The sequence below is a fragment of the Nyctereutes procyonoides genome, unplaced genomic scaffold, assembly GCF_905146905.1.
Source record: "Nyctereutes procyonoides isolate TBG_1078 unplaced genomic scaffold, NYPRO_anot_genome, whole genome shotgun sequence".
NCBI lineage: Eukaryota > Metazoa > Chordata > Mammalia > Carnivora > Canidae > Nyctereutes > Nyctereutes procyonoides.
This window is the reverse complement of record NW_026575051.1, coordinates 22,236,225-22,254,709: the sequence shown is the minus strand read 5'-3', so window position 1 is coordinate 22,254,709 and position 18,485 is coordinate 22,236,225. Positions and strand designations below refer to the sequence as shown.

The window sequence follows — 18,485 nt, the reverse complement described above, 5'->3', positions numbered from 1 at the left end:
GAGAAATCTGGACTGCAGGGTTGGGAGTAAAGAAAAATAAGGAAGTACAGACACTTGGCAGCAACTATTTCTTAAGGAAGCATAATGGTTAAAACATGAGAAAAAAAATGGTAGAAAAAAAAATGATACGGATCCCTGGGTGGCGCAGCGGTTTGGCACCTGCCTTTGGCCCAGGGCACGATCCTGGAGACCCGGGATCGAATCCCACGTCAGGCTGCCGGTGCATGGAGCCTGCTTCTCCCTCTGCCTATGTCTCTGCCTCTCTCTCTCTCTCTCTCTCTCTCTCTCTCTCTGTGACTATCATAAATAAATAAAATTTTTTTTTAAAAAAATGATAGCAGGATGGAGGCAAGCAATTCACTCTAGAGGAGTACCATACTGGAGAGCAGAAAAGAAATAACCATAAATACAAATTAAAGGTATCAAAATCAAAGTAAAAGTTTCCCTCATTCGGTAGGTGGTTGCCTTTTCATTTTGTTTATTGTTTCCTTCACTGTGATAAAGCTTTTTATTTTGATGTAGTCCTGATAGTTTGGTTTTGCTTTTGGTTCCCTTGCCTGAGGAAACATATCTAGAAAAATGTTACTGCCTGTGCTCTCTTCTAGGAGTTTTATGGTTTCAGGTCTCACATTGAGGTCTTCAATCCATGTTGAGTTTATTTGTGTGTATGGTGTAAGAAAATGGTTTCTTTTTCATTCTTTTACATGTTGCTGTCCAATTTTCCTAGGACCATTTTTTCAGAGACTATCTTTTCCTTACTGTATGTTCTTGCCTCCTTCGTTGTAGATTAATTGGCCATTTAAGTATGGGCTTATTTCTGGCCTCTATTTTGTTCTACTGATCTATTTTTGTGCCAGTACCCAACTATTTTGATTACTACAGCTTTGTAGTGTATCTTGAAATCTGGAATTGTGATACTGAGTAAGGGACAGGCAAGGCTGGGCAGGGAGAGATAGATTGGGGGGAGCGGGGGAGCAGGCATGATATGAGGCTCACAGAAATCCCAAGGATGCTGAAATGTAAACACCAGGATCAGGAAATAGACCAGACCACCTGTTCCTGGATGTTATGGAGTATTTTTCTTTGGTGGCTACAAAGTAATTACAGAAACTCACCAGACCACAGATAAGGAAGTCATTAAGTGTGTTGTCAATAGTCCTTACTCAACCAAGACTGCACAAGAATCTCAAGGCCACAAACTCCCTGGTCAAGTTTTCAATAAAAGATCGCCTAAAAACTTTCAGTGGCAACCCTGTCAGGACCCCTCTCACTTCAGAGAGCTTTCTCTTCATCCTCACTTAATAAACTTCTACCACTTTACTCACTCTTCTTTGTCCGAAAGATTCATTGTTTGACTCTGTGAGATAAGAACCTAGCTCTCCCCTTCAATAGCTCCAGTATTTTTCTTTCTCAAGATTGCTTTGACCATTCAGAGTCTTTTGTGGTTCCATTCAAATTTTAGCATGTTTTTCTCTAGTTTTGTGGAAAATGCTATTGGTATTTTGATAGATATTGTACTGAATCTGTAGATTGCTTTGGAAACCATGGACATTTTAACAGTGTTAATTCTTCCAAACCACAAGCATTCTCTCATCAATGTTTTATAGTTTAAAGTACAGGCAAGTCTTTCACCTCCTTGGCTGAGTTTATTATTTTTGATGCAAATATAAATAGAATTGTTTTCTTTATTTCTCTTTCTGCCCCATCATTATTAATGTATAAAAATACAACTGATTTCTAAGTACTAATTTTATATCCTGCAACTTTACTAAATTCATTTATTATTTGTAATATTTCTTGCACATGATACATACAATAAAGGGTTAGTATAAAGAACTTCTACAACTCAACACCAAAAAATAATAATAATCCAATTAAAAATGGGCAGAGGACCTAAATAGACATTTTTCCAAAAAAAACATACATATAGCCAAGTGAAACATGAAAAGATGCACAACATCACTTATCATCTAGGAAATCAAAACCGTAATGAGATATCACCTTACATTTGTTAGAATGATTAGGATCAAAAAGACAAGAAATAACACGTGTTGGCAAGGATGTGGAGAAAAAAGAACCTTCCTGCACTCTTGGTGGGGTTGTAAATTGGTGCAGCCACTGTGGAAAACATTATGGAGGCTCCTTAAAAAACTACAAATGGAAATACCATATGATCCAATAATTCCATTACTGGGTATTTACCCAAAGAAAATGAAAACACTCATTTGAAAAGGTACAAGCACCCCCATGTTTATTGTAGCAGTATTTACAATTGTCAAGATATGGAATCAGCCCAAATGCTGTCAATAATGTTAATGGATAAAGAAGATGTGATTATATATATATAATTATATATAATATATAATATTATACATATATAATAGAATATTATTCATCCATAAAAAAGGATGAGATGTTGCCATTTGTGACAACATAGACAGATCTAGGGGACATTATGTAAAGTAAATTAAATCAGACAGAGAAAGACAAATACCATATGATGTTATCTATATGTGGAATCCAAAAAAGAAAACAAATGAATAAAATACAAAGTAGAATCAGAGATATAAATAAAGAAAACACACCGATGATTCAGTGGTAGGGGCAAAATGGGTGAAGTGGAGTGGGAGATACAGGTTTCCAGTTATGGAATGAATAAGAATCATGGAAATAAAGGATACAACATAGAAAATATAGTCAGTGATATTGTAATAATGGTGTATTGTGACAAATGGTAGCTATACTTATAGTGACATGGCATTGACAAATATAGTTGTTGAATCACTGATCAGGTGACAAATATAGTAAAAAACAAAAAAAAAAATCAAAGTAATAGAATCACAGGGTATGGGTCAAGATTACAGATTTTTTTTTCCTCTGAAGAAAATAGATTAGAAGAGGGTAGCATTTGAGGTGGAAAAGCTGGAAACTTATAAGAATTCACCTGGTAAATCCCCCGTTGAGAAGGAAGCTTTGGGGATTTTTATCAAAGCAGCCCTTGGCATTTGAGGAGAACAAAGATGCTCAGTCCAGTTTTAAATGTTAAACCCCTGATAAATGTGTAATTAAAAAAAATGTTCTTGACACTGTTTCTTCTCAGTAATGACAACATCAGTTGAATATATTGTTACATAGCTTATAGCAACCTGTAGCAGTTTCTTCAGTAGTAACCAGGAAAAGAAATGGACTTTTTACTTCCGGTGTTGAGGGGATAATTTCACATGAGTAACAAATGAGTGCATTCTTTGGGTCACATTTCCCAAAATATTATTTTTAAATAATCGTTTGGCCTCTCAATTTCTTTGATATCACCTTTGAAAATAAAACAGTGTGGACACACACATTTATGTGAAACTAAGCTCTGGGAAATATGTGATTTTGAGCTCCAGGTATTTTGCTACTGTGAAACTATGTAAATAAATCCTAAAAGCTATGTTGATTGAATTAGAACAGGTCTACTTTTACAAAAACATAAAATGGCAACTGACAGGACAATCATTTATTTTAGGAATGAGCTGCATGGTTTTTTAAATTGGATTGTTAACTGGAATAAAGTATTTGGAATGTATCTTACAAAGAGAAAAAGGTTAGTGTACTTGGCTCATTGAATACATTTACTGTTTGAATGCGGCAAATATTTTTGAAAAAAGATGAAAAATAAACATACACTTGAAAAAAATTAACGTTATATTTTCCCAAACTCATATTTTCTTTTCTTTTTTTTTTAATTTTTTAATTTTTATTTATGATAGTCACAGAGAGAGAGAGAGAGAGAGGCAGAGACACAGGCAGAGGGAGAAGCAGGCTCCATGCACCGGGAGCCTGACGTGGGATTCGATCCCGGGTCTCCAGGATCGCGCCCTGGGCCAAAGGCAGGCGCCAAACCACTGCGCCACCCAGGGATCCCCCAAACTCATATTTTCTAGAACAAAACTCTGAAGAACATAATGCTATAAAATTCTTGGTTTTGGTTTTATTCAGGGTTGTTTTCATCTTCATGTTTTAAATAGATTATGACATTATATACTTCGTTTTAAAAAGTTTAACTGAAAGTTAAAATATAAAAGTTATATATACATAAATAAAGTTTATATAAAAACTATTACTAAATTAAATACAGCTGTATATGATATTTATGACACATAAAGTTAATTTTAATATTTTAAGCTTAGGAACATTTAAACTCTATTAAATTTCCTAGTAAAATGTTTGTATGTGTGTTTCAAGGAATTGCAGATCTCTCTCTAATATTTTAAACACACAAAACTGAAAGTCTATACCTAAACCATCATATGTATATATGAATGTCCATCCTTACATAGGTAGCATATCTGTATCTAAACATATTCTCACATGTATACTATTTGTGAGTAGTATTTTAAACACAAGAATTTACCATTTGTAGCTTCTATAGACAAAATTTCATAGGAATAATGGTTAAAATAATGAGTTGCATGACATGCACTATACAGAGAAATGTTTTGTGGGTTTTTTTTTTTTTTTTTAGATTTTATTTACTTATTCATGAGAGACACAGAGAGAGATAGGCAGAGACATAGGCTGAGGGAGAAGCAAGCTCCCTGCAAGGAGCCCAAAATGGGACTCAACCCCAGATACCAGGATCATGCATGCCCTGAGACAAGGCAGAAACTCAACTGCTAAGCCACCCAGGTGCCCTGAGAAATGTTGAAAAAGTAAGGCATGAGAAGTTAAAATAAGATACCAGACAGTTGCCATTCACAAAAATGTTGGAAATGTTCAAAGTAAGAATAAAATAAAACAGGCCTTTAACTGATTCACTGGATGAGTAATATCAAATTTTAATACTAGACATAAATTTTAAATATTTTTTTCTAAACATAAAAATAGTGATAGCTTATCAATTTTTTAACTTTTTGTTTAAATTCCAGTTAGTTAACATATGGTGTTAATATGGGTTTCAGGAGTAGAATTCAGTGATTCATCACTTACATACAATACCCAGGGCTCATCACAACAAGTACCCTCCTTAATACTCATTACCCTTCTAATAAAAATATGGCATGCTTCATGAATTTTCATGTCATTCTTGTGCAGGGAGCATGCTAATCTTCTCTGTATCATTCCAATTTTTAGTGTATGTGCTAACATAAACACTATCACATTGGTTTTTATTTTAAACTCCTTTACTATATATCTGATATGTGTATTTTTTAAATTCACATACAGATTTTGTGATATTTAAACATACTAATGTATTCAAAATAAAATAAATGGGACTTCTCTAATACAAGACGATAATTTTATTAGACTAGTTCTCCTACTGGAAATAATAAGGTGAGGAAAAAATAATAAAGGCGGCCAGTATTTAAGGAGCCAAGATAGTAGATAGAAAAGGAATAACAAAGTAAGACAATATTTTTCCTGCCACTTTTTCACCCAATACTTTTAAACATTTGCCAATTCAGAGCAAGGCACTGATGCCAAACTGTAAGTTATGGTGAAGACTTTTCAGCAATTTCAGAGGGATAGACAAAACAAACAAAACCGGAAGCCAGTACCACAAAGGCAAAAATGACTCCATAACTCCTAATCACAGAGCAAAGGGAATCACAATAAAGGGACCTCAAGAATCCTTGAAGTATTGCCCTTAAGATACTTGCCAAATCCTAAATTCCTCACTGAGTAAAAGGATAAGAAACCAAACAAAAGGAAGTTATTAAAAGGGGAGAAAGCTTAAGAAAGTTTTTGACAATCACATTAGAGTTCAGATTCTTCTAAGAAAGAGGCTCCTGTAAACACCTTCAGTGTTGAAAGGAAATCCCAGAAGTGTTATCCTAGGGGTAAGGAAAAACTGGGGATAGACCACTATTCTGAAGGACTAAATCTCAGCCTCATTATATCTCAAGCCCTATTTGAATAAGGCAATCTAATCTTATATTAGCTGTCAACCCAAGGAAAGCTAAATCCTCTCTAAAGAAAATTATCTCTGCAATTTTTTATACTAAATATCCAGCATTCAATCAAAAAATCCCAAGCACAGGACAGGACAGAACCAAATGACCAAACACCAAGAGAAAAAACAAACAATAGAAACAGACCTATAGGTGATCCAGATACTGGTATTATCAAACAGAATTTAAAGTAACTGTTATTTAGACATTCAAGAATTCCATGACTGAGAAATACCAATGCTAAAATTAAGAGCTCAACAGATGAGTTTAATAGTAAATAATACTCAAATGAAGAAGGATTCATGACTTAACAATAACTATATAGAAAGTATCTAGAATAAAGAGAAAATTATGGAAATTACAAAAATGAATATGAAATTTATATGGGATATTTTGAATAACAAAGCAAAGATGTATACCATACTTCTAATTAGAATTCCTAAGAGAATAAGAGAAATAGAATAAGGTAGAAGCGATATTGGAAGAGATGCCACTGAGATATTTAAAACAGCAGGTAGACTTTAAGACATAGACTCAAGAAGCTTTACTATGTCCAAGAGGGGGAAAAATAGAAAAATAAGTATTCATGTAGTTATATCATCATATTAAAGCTACTGAAAATGAGAGACGAACGAGTCTTAAAATCAGACATAGAAAAAAATACATTACTTTAAATAACATTAAACGTTAACTTTACAAATTGAAATGAGTTTTAAAAAAATTCTACAGTAAACACTATTCATATTTCATGTTATAATCAACATTGTAACAGAAGACCTAGCAATGTAATAAGGTAGTCAAAAACTTTGAAAATTACATGAGAAAATAAAAATAGCATTATTTACAGATATGATATAGAAAATTCCAAGTAATCTATATAAAAACTATTGGAATGAATTTATCAAGTCATTGGACTCAAGCCAATATCTATTTAAAAAATTATTTCTATATACTAGTAAAAAAGACCAAAAAATTAGAAGAAAAAACTTTTAAGGTACCAATTCCAATAGGATGAAAAATAATAAATAACCCAGAACAAACCAAACAAATGATATGTAAGAACTATATACAGACAACTACAGAATCTCACTGTAAGAAATAACTAAATAAATGGAGGCATATACCTTGTTTATGGATTGGATGATTCAAACTGTTCTGTTCTATGTAATGTCAAGTAAAATTAGAATTTTTTTTAATTGATGAGTTGATTTTAAAATTCCTACAGAAAAGCAGAGGATTTAGAATAGCCAGGGCAATACTTTCAGTACACAAAATAAAACAACAACAACAAACCCAGAGGACTTACACTACTAAATAGTGAGGCTTACCATAAAGCTAGGGTAACTAAAATACTGTGGTCTTGGCACAAGGTTAGAAAATAGATCAACAGAACAGAGACCAGAAATATACCAGTAGATAATTGGTTACTTGATTTAGGACAATAGTGACACTGTAGTAAAGCACAGAAAGGATGATTTGTCATTTAAAGATGCTGGTTCGGGATCCCTGGGTGGTGCAGCGGTTTGGCGCCTGCCTTTGGCCCAGGGCGCAATCCTGGAGACCCAGGATCGAATCCCACATCGGGCTCCCGGAGCATGGAGCCTGCTTCTCCCTCTGCCTGTGTCTCTGCCTCCCTCTCTCTCTCTCTCTGTGACTATCATAAATAAATAAAAATTAAAAAAAAATTTTTTTTAAAAAAGATGCTGGTTCAACTAGATCTTTATACAAACATTAACATGGATCCTGATCTCACATTATACACATAAATCAATACTAGAAGCATCTGTATAGCCAAATATGAAAGATAAAATAAAACTTCTAAAAGCCAATAAATCTTAGGGTAACTATTTTCTCCAAGAAACCACAAAATAGCTAACCTTAATATAAAAAATGAACAAATTGGGCTGTGTTAAAATGAAGAACTTCTGTTTATGTAAAAATACCATTACCAGGGTGAAAAAGTAAGCCACAGAATGTATTTGCAATTTATGTTTCTAACAAATAATTCATATACAGCAAAAAATTATTATGAATCAATTTTAAAAAATAATGTAATGTGGCAGATGGTGACTACATTTATCATGGTGAGCATCCAGCAATGTAGAGAACTGTTGAATCAATACATTGTACACCTGAAACTAATATAACACTGTATATTAATATTTCAATTAAAAATGAATCTATTCTTAAAAAGAAAATAACCTAGTTAAAAAAAAAAAAGAAAGAAAGAAAAGAATAAGAATCCTGAGCCCTATGACAGAATGGAGAATCTATCTCATCTAAAATCAAGGGACAAATACAAAGGTGACAATATCATAGGAGGTAACTAATCAAAGTCTGGCAAGGGAATTGACCAGAGCTCATTCAAACAAGTAAAATTTAACACTGATTTTTAAAAACTGAATAGGAGACAATACAGAAAAAGATGCCTCAAGTAGAGAAATTATCATTATAAAATTAAGAGGGAATAAGCTGCCATGGAAGGCCCAGAAAACAGAAATTCTTTAATACTAGAGTTTAAGGTAACTGATGGAAGGAAGAAGATAAAGCACAAAGGTAAGGACGCATGAAAATCCTCATATATGCCATGCTTACTGAGTTGGACTCTATCTAGTAGATAAGCAGGAATCAAATGTAACCAGTATCTGCACCAAAGTGTGGTGAGAATTCAGTTGGTCTGCATGGTACCAGCATAGAATGGTCTATCAGAGGTAATACTGATGTTTAGTGCTCTGTTTGAGCCCCCTGCCCGGGCTCAAATACCAGCATTGCCATTTCCTATTTCTAAATCCAGGTATAAATTACTCAACCTCTTTGTTTCTCACCTCTGAAAGGAGGCAATAGAGGTCTCTACCTTAGAGAGAGCTGATGTGAAAATGTTAATACATATAAAGAGCCTAGAACACTGCCTAGCACATACCACTCAATAAACATTAGATGATGTTAATGCCCTTGAGAAATTTAGTTCTCCTTCTCAGTAGAGGAGCAACATAACATTAAAGTCTGGTGATGGACAGGTGCTTGGGTGACTTGATTTCCGCTCAGGTCCTGATCTCAGGGTCATGTGATAGAGCCCCATGTAGGGCTCTGTGCTCAATGTGGAGTCTCCTTGTCCCTCTTCCTCTGCTCCTTCCCCTACCCCTCTGTTCCTGCATGCATGCTCTCAAATAATTAAATAAAATCTTAAAAAAAAAAAAAAAAGTCTGGTAACGAAATTGAGAAGCTTGAATACTATCTGTCCTAACGTTGCTAATCAGTCGGTGACTTTGGACTTTTGGATTTTCTTAATTCCCAATTGTCCATTTGTAAAAAGACCACATGGTTCATGATTCTTTTTTTTTTTTTTTTCCCAGTAATTGCTTCAGAATTTCAGCAGGCTTCAATGTGACTACTATGATACAGCAGATACTGATTTTTTTCATGATTATGGATTTTCCAGTAGCACATATTGGATTGGTATTTAGCCAAATGGCAATGTTTTTGCTTTTCACATTTAGTTACTTGTTTAAAATACCTGTTTGAATTCTTCAGGGGGAAACTGAAAGGTGATTATTAATAAGAAATTAATACAGTCCAATGGAAAATGTTGGTTTGTGAAAGAAAATGTGTACTTACTGATTTTTCCTGCTTTTAAAGCTTTGCAAGTCAACTAATTATTGAGTGTTTAATTATTATCCAAAAGCAGTTATGAAGCTTTGTTCCTTTCTAAAGGAGTATTCCCAGGAGACTCTCAGCATATCAGCACTGGTGTACCAAAGAATGATAGGAGGTTACGATAAGGATGGGTGGGAGTAGAAGGGATCTTCCCTCCATGCAGCAGAGTCTGCCCTGGTGAGGAGCACCATATTATCACTGACATTGTTTACAACTACCAGTATATGGTGTAACAAAAAGCAGGATGCCTTTTAGTGAATTTTATTGTTGTTTTTAAATTCCCTAGAGATAATGAACTTCCTTCTTCCTTATTACCTGCATTCAGGGCAGGCAGCTCCCACTGTTCCTGCTTTGTTATGCCACTGATTATTAGTACAGGAATTCAATTATTTTATTATGGGAAAAATCCTAAGTGAAAGAAGTCAGAGGCAAACTTTTATACATAATTTCAAATATTATCTCAAGTATATTACATATAAACATTCTATTTCAGAAATCTATATAAGGCACTAAAATGCATACACAACACAGTTGTGTACACATGTACTTCTCTATCCATCTATTTATCATACAGGGAAGAAAATATCTAAATTTTATTTCCTTATATCTTTCTTGTATTTTTCTAGGTTTTCTATAGGGAATATTTGTACTCTGATAATAGGAAAAAATACACTATACACTATTTTTATATATACATGTGTTGATCCAGTAAACAGTGTTTGTCAATCAATATTTTGAAGGTCTTTTATTTATATCAAAATTTTTCTACTTTGAAACTTCATGAAATGTCTCCATAATATGCTGACACCTAAAAGGTGGGGGAAAAAAATCCAGATCCTTTATAATACATAGGTCACTCACATAATGTTCATACACCCACAGCATTTTATCCATATATCTCTATGAATCTAATCTGTTAGTACAGCTTTCAAATATTAGATTGTAAACCATGTGAAGTGCTTCCTTTTCCACTTACGACATAACAGAGTATCTTACACCTAGCAGGGATTCAATAAATACATAAAGATTTTAATTATGTATATTCATTTAAACTTTTTGAACAAAAATTAATTTTATTGACTTAAAATCTGATAAGATTTAAATAATAGCTTTCATTCTTTTAAGAGAAAGAGTGATTTTATTCATGTATTTATTTTTTGAAAGAGAGTGTGAGTGTGCATGAAAGAGGCAGTGTGCAGAGGGAGAGAGAGAGAAAACCCTAAGCTGACTATTCTTTCAGCACTGAGCCAACGTGGGGCTTGATCTCATGAACCTGAGATCATGACTGACGTAAAATCAAGAGTCAGACACTAAACTGATGGAGCCACCAAGGTACCTTCAAATAACAGCTTTAAGATTCTCCATAATCACCTTCCTTAAGATACAAAAGTAGTTACATTTTTCTATTATAGAAGAAAATGGAATGTATATTTTCACTTCAAAAAGACATCTGTTTTTATACTGAATTTTAGTCCATTTCAAACTATTGTTAGCCTTATGGTGAGTATTATCCCAATATGTTACAGCCTATTTTATATTGTCCCTTCATTTTAACTAACCAATGTGAATGTGAATAAGCCTAAGACCAAGTTCTACACCATCACTGACTTACTCGAAAACATTTCATGACTTCCTACTGGCCATATCCACCCAGATGATTTAAAAGATCTCCACAATTTGATCTCAAGCTACCTCTTCCAGGAACTTCTGCCTTTTTATCAAACCCACTCTACTCACTCCATATTCCTTACTATCTGAAAATGCCAAATTTATTCACCCAAATGACCTATATAAAAAGAGACCTCCCAAGTGACACTTTCCCAGTATTCTGTCTTTCACTCACCTGACCCAGCATATCAGCATTGCTAAATAATTGCTTTTGGGAGGTTCCACGTCTTAGCAGGTTATGTAAACTCCTGCTTTATCAGGTCCTGGGTCAGCATCCAGCTAGTCAATCTTCTTGTCTCTCACATTCTCTATTCCCCCATTTTTTTGTATCTGAATCTTATGTAAGTTACTTTCCATCCCTCACCTAGGCCCTCAGGATCAAGACTGATCCTCCAAGTCCAGTCTTTCTGTGTTTAGAGTCAAATGTGAACCCTAATCTCTACTCAGATATGTCTATAGGTCTTGGTCGCTAGGCTATTGGTCAACCATCCTGGGGAAGTGGTGGAAATAGAAATTTTCAGGCCTCTGTAACTTAGTCTCTGTGCTTCCTGATTCCAACTCTTTGATGACTGGTGTACCACCTTCAAATGACAATGCCATCATTCCAATTGTTCAGGCCAAACATTTTGAGATTATTTTATATTCTTTAACCTATTTCACACCCATATTTACTGTCTTCAAAATATATCCAAAAACTAACCATCACTGCTTGCCATCTCGACCATCTAATGTATCATCTCATACTTGAATTATTTTCAAAGCCTCTGCTGTGCTTACTCGAGCCCTACAGTCAATTTTCAATATCATAGTCAGATGTATCCTTTAATATAGCATATTTGAAATGCTATCTTTCTTTTGCTCAAAATTCTCCAGCAGCTCCCCAATTTACATACAGCATAAGCCAAGGTCCTTATAATGGCTCATGTGGGCCTCCATGTTATTTCTCTGAACCTACCTACTCAGCTCCCCCCCCCTTTTTTTTTCTTGGGTCCAGCAACTGGCATCTTTATTGGCATCCTATAACACACAAGAAGCGTGTTCCTGCTCTAAAGCTTCTCCTATGTCTAGCCTGCTCTGCTGGAAATAGATGCATGGCTCATTTCCACTTTCCTCAACTGCCCCTTTCTTGATGAGGTGTACCTAAGAGGTTGGCCAAATCCGACTGATCCACTCACAGCTGAAGCCTCAAGAGGCCACAGAACAACTTCATAATTGGGCTGCTCTTCTTTTACTTCTTCAAATTTTCCCTGTATTTAAACTGAAGAGAATTGATTTCGTTTTAGTGCCTCCTGATGTGTAGTCTTCATCCTAGATGCTCCATGTCATCACTTAATCATAACCTTCTGTCAGTGACAGGTACATTAACTCTGACTTTTAACAGCAACCTCATAATGGCTTTGTATATGGTTCATTTAGAAACCAGTGCAACTATATCTCTGCCAACTGGTGTTAATCCTAGATCCCCTCAACTATATCTTCTAACACCTCTATTTAGGAATAGGCTGTCATCATTAGTTTCCAATTATGATCATTTTGGAGTCATAACTGTCACAAAAAAAGCAGATTACTCATCAGTAAAATATGGATGATAAAAAGCATGTTTTTCACAGGGTGGTTGTGAAGGTCACTTTAAGGTAATGCATGTAAAGTGCTTAGTACAGTGCCTGACACAGAAGTGTTTAGTAAATATTACCTGATACTATTACTACACTACATAATATAAATCCATTACTCAAAACCAGATCCCAGTTTCAGTCCTTACTATAAAAGCCAACAATTTTTTTTCAAGATAATTTGAAGAGTGACTAGTTTAAAAAAAAAAAGAATAATTAACATAAAAGTATATATCACATGATGAATCTGTGGCAACTACAGAACAGTATGTAGAATCCATTAAATACAAAATAGAAGTCTGGTGTTTCAGCCCTCATCATTTAAAAAAGGCTCCTGCAGCAAACCCCTGTTACATTTTACATCTCATTAGAAGGACTGATAAGCAAAGGTCAGTTATATCCTGTTATTCTCACGAAAGTTAACTTTTGATAAGATGCCTCACTGTGCACTTGAGTTCCTAAATTTATCCCACTTAGCTGCAATCTATGTTTCATTTATTACATTTTAAACAAGAATTTTTATAAATGATCTTCCTTTTGCCTATATTGTTTTCACTCTCTACTGGATACTACATGCCTTCTCCCCCTCTGAAGTTATTTTTATAGGGTGGCTCTAAAGGGATCTGAGTTTGGTGCCTGGATGGCTCAGTGAGTTAAGCCTCCAACTCTTGATTTTGGCTCAGCTCAGGATCTCAGGGTCATGAGACTGAGTCCCAAGCTGGGCTCCACACTCAGCTGGAAGTCTACTTGGGATTTTCACTCTCTCTCTCTCCCTCTGCCCCTCTCCCTGCTCATGTTTTCTAAAATAAATAAATAAATCCTTAAAAAAATTCCCTTAATCAAATAAGTCAACTGCATTTTCAAATAGCTCAAATTTCATATTGTTCTTTTTCAACCACTAATAGAGGTATAGGTTAATATTATCAAAATGGAGTTTCTGATAAATTTATTGTCCCCTGTAAGTTTTTCTAATTTTTCTTATTAAAGCTAAACTCTTAAGTTACTATTTTTCAAATGAAATTCTGTTAAAAAAAATCATAGGTGGTCTTTAGATTTTACTTGACAACACAAGCCTGGTAAAACATCTAAGAAGAATAATTATGGTAAGCCTTAAATAATATTCCTTATCATTTTATTTTATTTTACTTTTTAAAGTAATCCCCATACCCAAAATGGGGCTTAAACTCAAACCCTAAGATCAAGAGCTGTGTGCTGTACTGACTGAGCTAGCCAGGCACCTATCCTTATCACTTTTTGAATTATATCAGAAATATTCAGCAAGTGATAATATCTCATAAAGTCAGAGTTACTTAAACCAACCTCGACACCAAATGACAAGTCTATCAAGAACTTTAAAAGTTTACAAATTCTTGTTCTTGTTCATAAATATGAAACCCTTGTACAATTTCTTTCTTTAAAAATCTAATAAAGTTATCACTTTAAAATTCTAGAGGAAAATGAAATGATTTCTTTTTTCTCATGACCTATAGAATATGCACCCCTCCCTTTGGTATAACCAGAGCTTTCTCTCTTTTCAGAGCTTCAGATTTTAAGTAAGAATGTATGGCTTAGAATTTTTTCTTCAACATGTAACAGCTTTACATAAAAAAATGGTATCATTTTTGCATATCCTGAAGCTGTCTTCATAGTAGGTCCTATTTTCCAATATACTTATATTGAATCAATACTTTCCCTTCGAAGCAAACATTGGCAAAATGCTGTGTTGCTCTACAACTGATGTAGAATGTGCAATCATTATAATGCTTCAGAAATTGGTTTAAGCCTTTTCAGGAATAAGCTTTTCATGAACAGCTAATAATCCAAACTGGCATTCCTGGTAAGACACTATCTTGTTGGGTATTGAACTTGGTCAGATGTTGCTCTCACTTTTAAAGAATAAATGCCAAATCACAATGATGCAAAAAGATAGACTGATGGATATAGAAAAGCCTGGAATAATGTAGTAAGAGGAGAAGGAGGTGATGGAAAAAGAAAAGGAGGAAGAATTTCAACATCACACAACGGGTATTAAATATATGGTCGGTGTCATGTTAGACATATCAACTATTTCATTCCATCCCCACAAGGATCCTATGGAGTATTAGCATCTCCACTTTAGAGATGGGAAAAATAAAGCTCAGAGAACTTGTAATATAATAGCTAAGACAAACTGCTGTTTGAGCTGGGATTCAACCCAGCCCTGACTCCAAGATTCAGAGTCTTTGTATAATTCCCTAAAACCTCTTTAAAAAAAAAGAGCATTATTTGAATTTGGATAATTGAGAGAGAGAGAGAGAGAGAGAGAGAGAGAAGGAAACTATGGTGTTTTTTTCCTCCATACAAGTTTTCAAGTCAACTAAGAAAACCCAAAACTTGATCTTACAATAAGGTTAGAGTCCCTACATAGCGTCTTCTTTCCTCCCTCCTCTCCCTTAAGCAGTTGTGCTAAAAATCATATACTTAATGTCAACAGAGTTACTGCAGAGTAGGACAAAGGAAGTAGGTAAATGAACTGAGAAAAATGTGAAATGTGTTACCTTCCTATAAAGCACAAGGAGCTCAAAATATATGAGAGTATTCCCATACAGACACAGCAACAGTTAGCATAGCAAAGCCAGTGCAATTTTAATAAGACATCTCTCTCTCTCTCTCTCTCCCACATATACACATAACACACAAATGTGTGTGTGTGTGTGTATGAACATGTAATACATTTCACTTAGAGAAGAGATATTCAAATTAATGTCACAGGATAAAAAAAAAGTCATTAAATCTGACTTAGCAAAAAAAATTTCCTGGAAAAAAACTTACGTTGACTCCAATTCAAAGAATGAAAGTATTCACAGGGAGAGGTGCAACAGAAAGGGCAGAGAGTAAGTTTTCTTTCTTTCTTTTTTTCTTCTTTCTAAGATTTTATTTATTCATGAGAGACACAGAGAGAGAGAGGCAGAGACACAGGCAGAGAGAGAAGCAGGCTCCATTCTGGGAGCCTGACATGGGACTTGATTCCGGGACTCCAGGATCATGCCCTGGACCAAAGGCAGATACTCAACCACTGAGCCACCCTGGCATCCCAGAGAGTAAATTGGGAACATCAGGAGAGTGATGGTACTGGCCCAATAAAGGCACTGATATATACATCAATATCACTTAGTTGGGCAGGATATAATCGCAAAGTCATACAGATGGAAGTGACACACTAGGCCACACCCAAAAATATTCATGTACTGGACTAATTCAGCAAGGAGTACAACATATTGAAATAATCTTGAATTGGTAAGCACTCTTAGAGATCTGGATAGGAACATTAGATTTAAAAAAAAATACTAAAAGGCTTTGCTTCATGTCTTTCACTACATAAATGAAGATACCTGGGGAAGTACAATGACTTGTTCAGTCTCTAACTAGTTAGTGGTAGGCCCCTGATAGTAGAGCCTCTAGTCTATACTACCTTTATAATGCCCGCAAATCCTAGGAAAAGCCCAATCATCTGTTCACCTTCCCATTTGTGGCCATGGGCCAATTGGTGGTTAATGTTTCTCTGTATTACTAATAGCTCCCCAGGCCATAACAGCCACACCCAAAAACAATGACTCAAGAGAGGCAGTAAAGAACACCTCAGGAACTTCTTTGCCCTAATTCTCACTAGACTCTTGCTTATGTGTCTTCTCAGTCCCTATTTCAGAAGATTAAGAGTCAGACCTCACAGAAGAAGCTAGCCTAGAAGGAAACAGATGAAAATAGCATTCTGATTAAGCACATATTCAAGACCATCAGAAACTAGAACTTTATGGATATCCACCACTGAGTAGCTTGAAGAAAAATTACTTTAATGAAAGATGACTTTTTAAAGTAATTAGAGAGGATACTTTCATAAGAGGTGTTCACAGTAATTAGGAATACATGCATATATCATCTTGGGAACACCTCTTGAGAGACAAGTAATTACCTGGGAAAAGTTTTGCTAGACGTTATCAGACTATATAAAGTCGACCCAAATGTAATTACGGCAACCACATATGGAAAAATATAAGAAAGAGTTAGAAAAAAAGAGCCAGTAAATAAAAAGATGGCCCTTTTCAAAGGGCACAAGTAAGAAGTTATTTGTAATTGGATTTTCCCAAAGGAGAATTATTTAATAATAAAATAAGCAGACGTACAAAGAAAAAAAAACAAACAAAAGGAAAAAACAAGAAAACAAACTAAAAAACCCTCTATACAACTTCTAAGTGACAACTGGCAAAAATAAAAACGAATAAACAAAAACAAATCAATGGATTTTTGAAATACTATAAAGAGTATCTTCTGCTTATAAAAGAGTGATTCAGAGACTTGTGACTTTAGAGACAAGAGCATAGAAATCAGTAAAATTTAAAAACAAAAATATTTCCAGTAAAGATAGATGTTATATAGTATCATTTTTATTCCCTTTCTCAGGGGACTAGAAGGTTTATTTGGTAATCAGACTTCTAATGTTTGGACCTCTAAAAAAAGTGCTTCTGGATTCTTTTCACTACTTTTTCCATAATATGATTTTTCCATAATATGACATTTATTTTCATAATTACCTTCTGTCAATTGCAAACAGAACAGTGAAAACAGACTTAAATTCTTCTCCAAGATCATTCTTCTTGGGTCCTGCTTTGTTAGCCCTACTTGTTTGGCTTCATATCTCAATAGTTTCATTATGTTGATTACCTAAACAATGTTCCTAAGAAATCTGAAGGCAGGAAAATGTGTTCTATTCATTAAAATAAACATTACTCACTTTATGGGAAAAAAATCATCCTCTTCATAATGCAATGACAATTCATTGAGAGTTATTCAATAAAGAGAATTTCTTCTGAAAATAGTTTGAAAATAAAAGTTTGATCCTGATAACTAGTAAATTTCCTTTGAATCTGAAGAATATAAGAACCTGACTTATCTGCTGAGTAAATGACAGTCATGAACACTACACATAATCTACAAAGCAATGTGTTCTGATAAGCTTTTACTTAAAAATAATATTTTCTCTTCTTAATTTTTTTTTCACAAGACCTTTTACAGTTATGGGCTAAATAACGCAACATTTTGTAAACATGGGGTCAATAAGTTTTTTATTCCTGGAGTACTAGATTCTTCAAAAATATTTAAACATTCATAATGACACACAAAGATATTTCCAAAAACACTAGAGAAATACACATTACGTACATAAATAGGCCACCGGACTTCAATATTTAACACATCTGGGTAGAAATTAAAATGTTCTCCAATACTTTTGGAAAACAAAACACTAAGTTATCTGGTATGATTTATATCCAATCACAATATACTCAATTCACAATGTTCAAATATTTCTCTTTCTTTTAATTCAGTCTGGGTATGTACACACTAAATCAAATAAAGGTAAAATTCTCTTTCTTATTCCATGCTATTTTGATTTTGTGGAAGAGAAGCAGAACATTAGATCACTGTTTTACAGTATGAACTTCACGTTCCTCATCTTGCCAATTCAAGTGGGAGTTCCCAGCAGATGATGACCAGGCAAGGATATTTTTTACAGGCTCACTAAATAAATAGCTGCCACATTAGAAAGAAAAACACATCAAATGCTCATGACTAATGTTCAGTT

At 34.5% G+C, this 18,485-nt stretch overlaps 1 protein-coding gene and 1 non-coding gene across 5 annotated transcripts in view; both read right to left on the bottom strand.

Annotated features, from left to right (window-relative positions):
• Positions 1-18,485, bottom strand: part of FAM83B (family with sequence similarity 83 member B) — an 81,109-nt gene that overhangs the window by 43,977 nt on the left and 18,647 nt on the right. The window lies entirely within an intron of this gene.
• On the bottom strand, positions 5,032-5,136 carry LOC129513243 (U6 spliceosomal RNA). Its single transcript, XR_008665205.1, has one exon. It is a non-coding gene; the product is annotated as a U6 spliceosomal RNA (small nuclear RNA).